The 11304-nt window shown below is 38.3% G+C and overlaps 1 pseudogene; it reads left to right on the top strand.

Moving 5' to 3' along the window:
- The first annotated feature begins 5436 nt into the window (after positions 1–5436).
- LOC143879022 (transcription factor MYB77 pseudogene) lies at positions 5437–6153 on the top strand (annotated as a pseudogene).
- The last annotated feature ends 5151 nt before the right edge of the window (positions 6154–11304 follow it).

The following is an 11304-nucleotide window of genomic DNA, read 5'->3' as shown; positions in this document are numbered from 1 at the left end:
AAGTAGACTGTACTTTCAAAATTATCTCCATAGTATAATCCTAAACGCTCAAATCAGTAAAGGACAATGTCCCAATCTCTGCTGATGGTAGGGTTAGGATCATCCTTTGAAGATCATTTTCGGGGCACATCTTATTTATGTAGGGGCCCAACAAATGAATGGTTAGATAGTCAAATAATGTAAGCATTATTTTATTTTTTAAAATGGAAATGATATATTCAGCCACCTTCTCCCAAGCCACCCCTTTGTCGTGTGAAAAGAGAAATCCCAAATTAACCACAGAGGCGGCTCAGTGAAGAAAAAGGGGCGAATATATCACTTACCTTTTTTAACAATACATGCATCCACTCTAGGAAGAACTCATATTAAAGAGTGGGGATTTTGTTTTGGTAGGCAATTTCGTAGAAACCCATTGGGAAGTGATATTTTTGCCCCTTTTGATCACCAAGGACACCTAGCGCTAGTGTTCGGGGCAATCAAACCCACTGGATTTTTCTAACGTCAAGTACATTTGCCCCCTCTAGTCATTGATACACTGGCACTTGATACACTGGCGCTGGGTGTCCCTAGTGATCAAAAGGGGCGTAAATATCACGTCCCCCATTTTGGGGCTAACTTTTGTGGGAGAGAAGTCAGAGAACTGTCACCTCTGATATTTTTTTTTTAATGGTTGTTAGCTCAGATGAGTTAAATGAATAAGACAAAATATCTGCTTACAAGTGAGCCGGTGTGGCTATTTTCTACGCAAAAGTGAGCTGCGAAATGACTTTCCATGAAATTGCCTAGTAAAACCCCAAGAGTGACATATAAATAGTATTGATTTAGGAGAAATTATACGGTGTAAGGCCTTACAACAATAAGGCCTTTGTACAGTGAAAGTATCACCCTTGACATTTGATCCAACAGCAGCTCCTCAAAATGCTCAAAAAGTGAGCTGCTGCTGTATCAAATATCAAGGGCGGTACAAAAGCCTTACTGTTGTAAGGCCTTAACCATATAAAATCTCTTGATTTAGAGTTCTTATATGGCATGTATGGGCAAGTAATTTTTTTTAAATATATACATATAGTGGAGCTTGTGTCACTTGATGATCCAAACCATTCATTTGTTGGGTCTCAACTCAAATAGGATGTACGCAAAAATCATTATCCATGGGATAAAAACTCTAAACGAGAAATTATGTGGTGCCCGACCATCAAGTCCTGTGAAACCAGGGGCGGAGCCATATATAGGGTGGCTGTGGTGGCCACGGCCCCTCACCGAATTGCAAAATCCCTTTTATCAATACAAAAAAAAAGTGGTTTTTACCGGGCTAAAAGTAATACATTTACTGGTGTTTTTGAACAGCAGTAATAGTATAGCCCAATACATTTACGGGCGTTTTTGAACGGCGGTAATAGTAAAGCCCCCCACCGCCCGTTGTTGGATCAAATATCAAGAGCGTTACCACTTCTACGGTACTTGACGGTCAGGCACCATATAAAAACTCTAACCAACACCTATTATACAAGGATAGAGTCCTCACATCCTTGCTAAGTATTTCAGAAAATTGCAGTGGACCCACATGATTCAATGATCACTATTGAAGTATAATCTTTGCCCTCTTTTCTTCCTTAGGCCACCTCCTATAGTGTATTTATGATTACTCTTTTTACACTACAAGGAAGTGGCCTAGGGGAAGAAAAAGGGGGTGAATAGATGAAAACATCCATTTTTTGGGCTCCAACGTCATGCCCCCCCCAAATCTTCTACATAGGATGGTAATCCTAATACAGCTGTATCTCGTTATCTCTTTGACGCCCAAGCCCCAAAGCGTGTGACAAAGGCGGGCCATTGTGAGCTGTCGATGAACATAAAGAGACAAGGGTCAAAGCAAACTCCTACCCGACTTTTGACTTGTGGTCTGTTCACTGTTGGATAAATTTTCCCCTGCGGAGTTGGTAGTGGCACTCACTAAGAAAACTACTATCCAACTTCTTCAATTCCATTTTTAACTAATAATTTCCTTAAAATCAGATATTGTGTTTGTTTACTAACATTCCATCACTGTCTTTTCATTCTTATGCCCTGATTTTAATGGATTAAATATTTGAAGTCGTTCTTTATCTTTTTTATTCTGTTTATCATACAAAATGTTAATATATTTTTTAACTACCTTTAGGTCCATCGTAGAAGGCATTTTGCAGCTGGTCTTCGTTCACTGTGTGGCTGGTCTGACATGCAATAGACCAGATGAGAAATGCCTTTTGCGATGGACCCTAGCACACCCTCCTTTTAATAATAATAATAGAGAGAGGAATTATATGGTGCCCGACAATCTTTTGCAAATACTTATTTAATTAATAATCCGAACAATTTATCTTGGGAAGTGATACCCCCAAATGTGAATGGTTCCTACTTGAGTATAAATTCACCCCCTTTAACGTTTTTCTTTGCCTTCAAAAATCTGACGAACACCCAGTCGTCAGTGTACGTGGCAATCAAATCCACTGGATTGTTCTGACGTGAAGTACATTAGCCCCCCTTTGGTCATTGATACACTGTCGCTGGTTGTCCCTGGTGATCAAAAGGGGCTTAAATATCACTTTTCTGCCCCAATAGGTAGTATTTTGATTTTGCCCGAAAGAGAATACAAATTTTATTAAACAAAATTTAGGTTAAAATTTTAATTTTAAAATTTATCTGTATTATAATTAAGTAGTTTCTTATCTTTGGGTGACATTTATTTTCACAGAAATAATATCCACTATTTGAATATTAATTATTTAATTTCACTGAAAATTGAATAAGTGTTTTTCAGTTCTTGAAAATCATCTGTTACTGAAATAATTTATGAGATCTTTTTCTTGACATAGAAATGATATTTGACAATGGTGTTTTATGTTATTGAATGGAAGTTATTGCATATAAGTAGATCTAATTAAGTAAGCATTTTATTTGAGAGGCAGTCTAATCTCACTAGCGTTCTTTTAGACTTATTGGAGGTTTGAGGTGGGGTTTTTTTATAGGAGGTTTCTATTTTGGTTTACTTTCTAAAATTTCATTAAAGTGTAGCAATCTCATATCAATGGAATCGGTATCTGATTCCAATTCTAACTGATTCCAGCGTTTGGTGGCGAAATTGACACCGGTGCGGAATTAAATGGGGAAAACACTGGACGTTGTTCTCCACCCAAGAGGAGGCATTGTGATTCCATCCGATAAAATGGAATTTCTATTAGAATTTTTTTAAATTAAGGGAGAATCGGAATTTGATGTTATTATTGTTTTCTCTTCAAGTTCCACTGAGCAGTATCCGCATAAATGATTATATCGACTAAAGCTCCGGTGAGAAAATTAAAAATCCAAGATAAACCCATAAAATTACATTTCTCCCGAAAGGGGGAGATCTAGGTTTGAGTAAAGATCCATCAACAAAGCCCATTATGTTCTTAGCGAACAAAGCCACCCTCATGGCTCGACGCCAAGTGGGAAATTATCTCCATTAAAGGGGGGTGGAAACCAAAATTGTACTTGGATTATCTGAGTGATGCAGGTAATACGAGCGGTGGTGACTATTGTATATGAAGAGACTGGATCGGTAGCCATCTAGATTGAAGAGTTGAATTAGATGTACTTGATAGCAATCGAGAATAACTAGTAGAAAGGAATGAGAACAGAGAGATGGAAAGATGCTTAGGAAATCATAAAAGGCCCTGATACCATATTGAATTTTAGGTACGAGAGTCTTTAGGAATTTATGTTGGGTTGGATTTTTCTACATTCTCGATACATGCATCATAATTTATATTCCAATGGTTGAGTTTATGGTGCATGGTCTATTCCAATCCAATGGTTGAACTTATATTTGGAACAAATCTTCATATACAGTTTTTTCTCCAAAGGCCTCCCAAATATGATAAAAGATCAACACTTGTAGAGGCGTGTATGTACATGCACGATGCCCACATTGAAATGATGTTTAATCTTTGGTATTAAATCAACTTCTGTTAAGAATCTCTAGCCCATGAAATTTTTGTTGTTGCATTGATTAGTAATGGTTAATTTAGATGATCATCATCGAAAGGCACAAAAATTGGAATTACAACTCGGTCGGGCAAGTCGGGTTTTCTAGAACCCTACCCTACATCTAGGGTCAGGCCTGGTAGGTTTAATTTTTAAAAAACTCGAGATTCCTAAACCCAGCCCATTATTTTTTCAGGTCGGGTTGATGCAACCCTATAATTTAGCTATGTATATATATAGATTACATGGATACCAAGGAGATCTTATCTCAACAAAAAAATAACCTTACAGAAAGACAACTTTGTAGTTATCTTATAAGTAATATGGCCACCTTGGACACTTGCAAAACAAAGTCGGTTTTGAAGAGAAAACCGTAATAGATGTGGATTCTGCTTCTTGATTCGGGCAATTTCCAAAAGCAGCCTTAAGGAAACTTGTTTTTTCACCTCTTTTGTTTAGACCCAAAATAGAAAGTTATAAAAACTTTAATCTCTTACAAGTTGCTTGGATGGCTACGAACAAAAATATTGAGAAATTTTCAATTATTTAGAGAATTTTATAAATATGCTTGGATACTATGAACAACACCCAAATGACATGATCTATGATGGGGCTCATCTAATGAATAGTGAGGATCACATACATAATGTGTGAATAGGCTATTTGTTCGGTTCCACTCTCCGTCCCCTAGTCGGTTACCATAACATTATTTTTCTTTTTTTTCCTTCAAAACTGAATTTTAGAAAAGGTTAAAGAATAGGGCAGTGATAAATCTACTCCCCAAATGGATAAATCGACTCCCCATGTGTCTATCTCTCTCCTCTTTCTCTCTCTAACCTAGAGGAGAGAGAAAGACACATGGGGAGTCGATTTATCAATTTGGGGAGTCGATTTATCACTCCCTTAAAGAATATTGTCTAAGTTATACACTTACCCAAATTGTATACATTACCTTGTTTATTTATTTCTATATTTAATTTATGGGTATGGTGGTTAAAAAGAAAGAAACCGTTTAAGAGGTTAAAAAAAGAAACCAAAACCAAAACCAAAAAGATAGGAAGTTAGTAAAAGAAAGTTCCGTTTTAAAGAAGGGGTGTCCATCCGAATATTCAGGGGGGTTAGTTAATAAGCGGGAATCGGGTATTTATACGGGTAGAAATCAGTTAGAAAAGTAAACAAAGTCTTTATCTCTCACGTCCCATGCATGGAGTCTACTCTTTTCTTACAAGTCAAAACCCTTCTCTCTCACCACGCGGTTTGAGTCTCTGGTTTTCTTGGTGAGCGGTTTACGGTTCATGCCAACAAACCTTTCCATCTCAACGGTTTCTTCATAATATATAAATCTCAATAGCTACATATCTTGATAGTTGAGAAAGGCATAGAGGAAGAGAAAGAGAGGAGAATTTTGTTTTTTTTTCTTTGGTTGAGAAGATGGTGGGAGATTGTATGAAGGGTCCATGGAGGACTGAGGAGGATGAAAAACTCGCGAAACTTGTGGAGCAACATGGTGCAAGAAACTGGTCTAGGATAAGCTCTGGAATTCCAGGACGATCGAGTAAATCTTGTCGGCTTAGGTGGTGCAACCAGCTGAGTCCGGGGATTCAACACCTTCCATTCTCGGCCGAAGAGGACGAGATTATTATTTCGGCGCACGCGAGTTACGGTAATAAGTGGGCCACAATTGCGCGTCTCCTCCCCGGTCGGACCGATAACGCTATCAAGAACCATTGGAACTCCACCCTCTGTCGGCTTTTCCCGGCCGAGTCACCTTCTGCCGAGTTGTTATCCGATCCCGAGTCGGAGTCCGACCCGGTCAAGAAACGTCGTCGGGTTCTAATGTTGCCGGAGGACAGAGATGAAGCATGTCGTCGGGTTTTAATGTCGCCGGAGGAGAGAGATGAAGCTTTGGACGATCCGTTTACTTCATTGACGTTATCTCTGCCGGGGGAGAATCTGGCGAATGTTCGAGAGTCAAAGACGAGTGAAGCAGTGCCTGTGGAAAGGATGGTAGGGGAGGGAGATATGTTATTATGTCAAATGGATTTAAGATTAATAAAAGGGATCATGAAAGAAATGATTGCCAAGGAGGTTCAGAGTTATATTGATAGAGGTTTTCAATTCATGCCTCGGGAGAGTAGAGAGAATTAGAATTAGGATATTATATGATTTAGCTGTCTTTTTTATCCTTAATTCATTTCCTTTCTTCTTCTTTTTTTTTTGAATAAAATAGCTTCCATTGTACAAAGTATTGAATGAAAGGAGCTTGATCTTTTTTGTATCTTTCTTGATTTTGATGGGTTTTTGGAAGAAAAGGCAGACCAATTTTAGAGATGGAAATTTGTGGAATTTATTCATTATCTTTCCCTTTTTTTTCTTTTCATGGAAGATTTGAAAAGATCTTGACTTATTAGATTGAAAACCCCTTCAGCTCTATTTTTGTATTTTAGCAACAGATTAGGTGGGTTACCGGAGCCCACTAGTTTATATTTATGGTGGATGTAGAATACTAGAATCCTTGTCTTACAAACCATTTCCGGGAATGATTGAGATCATATGACACGCTTACATGCGCGTACTGTTACCATCATTCAATGGTGATATGCAAAAAGATGTTTTAAAAAAAGCAAAAAGCTGTTTAAGAAAAGATGCAGATGTCTCCAACTCTTCTGTCGTAGGGTGTTCACATGACCTAACTATGGCCAATGTAAGGGTGTCATTATAATTATGAGAACATATGGGAGCAAATATGTTTTAGTGGCACTTTTGGAAGAAATTCCTAACTAAGGTGTGAAAATGCCTCCCCTTATAATCTAGGAGCTTGTGTCGTCATTGAGTAGTGCTAGCTAGTGCACGTTATAAAAGGGATTTCATGCGACCATTTCCCACTAGGACCTTGTAGTTATAGTCTTGTAATAGTCTTGTAACTTTGTACACTGACTGAGTTCCGCAGTAAAGACCATTCGCTCCATTGCAGGTACATCTTTTGAACTTAGGCCTTGTCTCAGAAGATCACAAGTGTGGCATAGGCCTAGTAAAGAGACTAAAGGCCCGTGATATAGTGTCCATCAGAGGCAAGGTTCCTCTACCCAAGAAGCTACCACTTAAGACAGGAGATGGCAAAAGGTGGATGCAAAACGCAGCTTTGTTGTGTTGGGTATATAATATAACCCATATATGTTCTAATATAAGCCCAATAAGATAATGGACCGGTGAAGTGGGCCTATTTGGGCTAGAGCCCACTAACCTATTAAAACCCTAGTGTATCTCTATATATAGGGGCTGGAGGCAACAAACTTGGTATTCCAAACTAGATACCTTGGGTGTAATGCTTTAAGCATCCTTGCTTAAACCCTAATTACTCTAACAATCTTAAAGCATTATTTCTTTTTAGGGATCGTCTTCAACTCTCTCTTGTGCGATCATTTTAATCACTCTCGTTAGGGTTTTGATCTCTCGTGGAACGTCTGCTTCTCTCTCTAAACAAAGAACCGATCATACACGGCTGGGTTATTCAACACCAACATACGTCTGGGTTTTGTTCTCTGCATCGCAGGTCTTCTTTAACAGGTAAACCTGAAAAAAGCCGCTGAACTTGGGGTTGTCTGATCGGATTCTTGGGCGGCTCTCTTGGAATCTAGATTTTGGGCGTCTAATCGGATTTCCCAAATTGGATTCACGCATTGAGAAATCTGTTGGCATCAAGGAGGAGGAAACGCCGCTGAACTTGGGGTTGTGTATTCTTTGGGCTGGATTGCACCATCGTTTTCTCTCTTCCCCACCAAGTTCGCCTACCTCAGCCCTCTGTTTCCATAAAGTTGAGAGATCGATTAAAACCCATGTCTCTCTTTCTAGGCTTTCTCTAAAAAGGAAGGTTTTGGGTATAGGGTTTCTAATCTTGCAGATCTTGTAACCCTCTCTCGTACCCAATTGAAATTCAACAATTTTTTTTTGAAGAATCAAGCAACCTGTTGGAGGAGGACAACTCTGCAAAATCGAAACTGCAGCCCTCTCAAGTGGGTTCTTCTTTAAGCTGTTTTTCTTTCTCGTATAAGAACATAATCTCCGTTTTGGGCGTGGGTTTATTCCCATATAGAAACAGATTTGGGCATGGTCTTTTCCTTCGCTTGGTTTGGATTGTTCCTCTGCAAAATCGGTTCTTAAACTTGTCGTCGGCCTCCTCTCTTGCCGCCGGTTGGTTGGTGAGCCATCGTTTCTTGGATTCGGTTCTTGGATCCGATTCTTGCTGGTGGAGTCTGTTTCGGTTCTCGGATTAGGTTCTTGCGATTCGCCAATCAGGTGCACTCTTTCCACTTTTTAATTTCATCTGAAATATCAAATGGAACAGAATTCTATGCCTTTTGAGATGGTCAAACTTCACTCCTTTGGTGGATCTGAGTTTAACTCATGGAAGCGAAAGACTCAATTCAGTCTAAAATATATGAATTGTTTTTACACTGTTTTGAGTACCTTTGCTGAGACAGATGAAGAAGTTGATGAATCTCAATGGCTTAGAGATGAGGATTTCTGCAAAGACTACTTGTTGAATTGTCTTTCAGATCGTCTTGCAGAAACCTATAGTAAATTTAACACTGCTAAAGCTATATGGGACAACTTAGATGCTCAATTCAAGAAGGAGGAGGAATTGTCCAAGACCCATCTTGTGGACAAATTCATGGATTTCAAGTTTCAAGAGGACAAGAAAATCACTCCTCAAGTGACTAATCTAGAGAATTTGAGATCTAAGTTGCATAATGAAAAAATAGCTGTCTGTGATTCGTTTCTTGTGGGTGCAATTATATATAAATTACCATCTGCATGGTATTCTTTCAAAACCGAGATGTATCGGAAAAAGGTGCAAGTGGACTGGATGATCTCAAATGATTCATTCGAATCGAAGATGAAGATGAGAATCGAGCTAGGAATAACTTGGAGATGGTTAAACAGCAACAGTCTGCTGTTAACGCGGTAATATATCTCAAGAAATTTCCTCGGAAATCCAAGTCACCTAAAAGTGAACATTCCAAGTTAGAGGCCAAAAAGACTATCTTTCAGAAAAAGAAGGGCAAGTGCCACAACTGTGGGAAATGGTGTCACTTTGCTGCAGAGTGTAAACAACCTAAGAAGGCTAAATCTGACACACCACAAAAGGAAGCTCATATGATGGTGGGCAGTGCTGCGCCTAAGAATTTTATTACCATGTTAGGCAATGGTAAGGCCAGTACTTCTTCAGACTGGTGGTTAGATACAGGAGTCACCTGCCGTATTTGCAACTCCAAGAAACTACTTACGGATGCTGTGGCGTGAAAGAGACCGTTACTGTAACGCCCCGGATTTTTTGGAAATACCAACTCGGTGCGTAGAAGAATATTACATCATCTTTCTCAAAAAATTTCATTATTCCCAAGATCTCAAATACAACAACTATGTTTAGAGGGTTTATAGAAATTAGGTCTAACTTATTACATCTTAATTCAAGACATAGTTGATACATATTTAAAACATATTTGTCATTTAGAACAGTTCTGCATTTGCATTCAACTCTAGCATTTCTCATCTCTCATCTATACTTCACCTGGGGGTTGGAACAATAAAACAAGGAAAAATGGGTGAGCTCAAATAGCCCAGTAGGGTATAAACAACAAGTGATGTAGAATTATCAAGCTCATAAGAACATGATATTTTGTAGATAGGACATCTCACATTATAAATATGGAAAGAAAGAATAAGCACAACATACTTTCTAAGCGTATAGAGAAAAATTACAGAACTTGATATCAAGAATTATATATAGAATTATATATATAGACTTCATTAAGCATAGATGCTTTCATTCATAGCCATATCTCGGCCCATTCATAGCCATACCTCGGCTTATAATCCTCTAGATTTACACTCTCTAGAGTCGTCTTTACCCACGTGCACATGGAGGACTATAACGCGTCCACCCGTCATCATATCATAACTCAGTCCATATTCAGAATTAGGGTATCACAAGATAAACCCTAAACATAAACATATCTCACGGAAACAAGTTTCGAGGATACAAATAGAATTATAGTTTTATCAGTAAAGTCATTTATCTGAAACGAATGGGGGGATCCCCCTTGGATTCTCATCAGTTGTGGATCTCAGAATGATAGAAACTCTTATGGCAATTGCGTATAAAGAGAATCAAAGAATAGAAAATACTTTCATCCAGTATAGTAAAGGAGAATCAAAGGAAGCAAAAAATCCTTACATATAGCAAAAGAGAATCAATGGAAGAAAACCCTTACATATAGCAAAAGAGAATCAATGGAAGAAAACCCTTACATATAGCTTTCCGTTCACAGGTTTGTTTGAGCTTACACCTTGGAGTGGATAACCTGTAAATATATTATAATTTTATCAAATTCATGTTTTAAGGCAGTGTCCTTTCTGTCCAGGTAATGTCCATCTATGTCCAAAATAATGTTCCCTGTGTTCAGTGTTCTTTCTATTAAATTTTTAAGATCATGAGGCCCAGCATGCACTATGCATATGGACCCCACATGTTACTATTCATGTGGACCCCACAGGTTACTATGCTCAGCAGTTCATCATTCTTTGATTTAGTTTATTTCTTGGCTACTATGCTCAGCAGTTCGCCTTTCTTTGATTAAAGTTTACTTTACGGTTACTATGCTAGCATTTCACCGTTCAAATAAGATGGTAAAACTTGCATAATCTATAGCGAGTTATTGCCTCTTATGCATGCTTTATCCTTATATTTACATAGGTGGTAGAACCAACAATATTACCCATAATAAATACTTTAACTATCTATATGAAAGACTTACCTTAGTAGTGATGAAGTGGATTTTCTTTTCCTTCTCCTTTCTCTCTTTTTTCCTCTCTCTTACTCTTTCTTCTCTCTCGTTCTCTTTTCTCTCTCTCTTTTTTTTATATTTTTCTTCTTCTTCTCTTCCTCTATTTATAGGTATTTTTACAGTCTTAAATTCACAACTACTCTCTTAAATGCTTTTACAAAAATATAGGAATAGTAAAGGTATAAATAAATGAATAGTAAAGGCTGCTTGAATAGTAACAGGATGATTAATATTATTTAATTATTATTTTCGTCGGTGAAGCACAACTACTCATTAATGATAGTGGTTGTGGAGTGACCCGCTTAACCAATGAGTTAATGAAAGTGGTTGCGGTGTGTCCTTCTGGTAGTGGTTCCCACTAGTGATGGGTCTCGCTGGCGTTGGGTCCCGCTATTTGTGGGTCCTGCTTGTTGTGGGTCCCACTGGTGGTAGGACCCGCTTGTGTGGAGCC

Source organism: Tasmannia lanceolata, unplaced genomic scaffold (genome assembly GCF_043159265.1).
Source record: "Tasmannia lanceolata isolate RefF3 unplaced genomic scaffold, GAP_Taslan_0.1 ptg000006l, whole genome shotgun sequence".
In the NCBI taxonomy this organism is placed as follows: domain Eukaryota; kingdom Viridiplantae; phylum Streptophyta; class Magnoliopsida; order Canellales; family Winteraceae; genus Tasmannia; species Tasmannia lanceolata.
The sequence above is the reverse complement of the archived record's forward strand: the minus strand, read 5'-3'. Positions and strand labels throughout refer to the sequence as shown.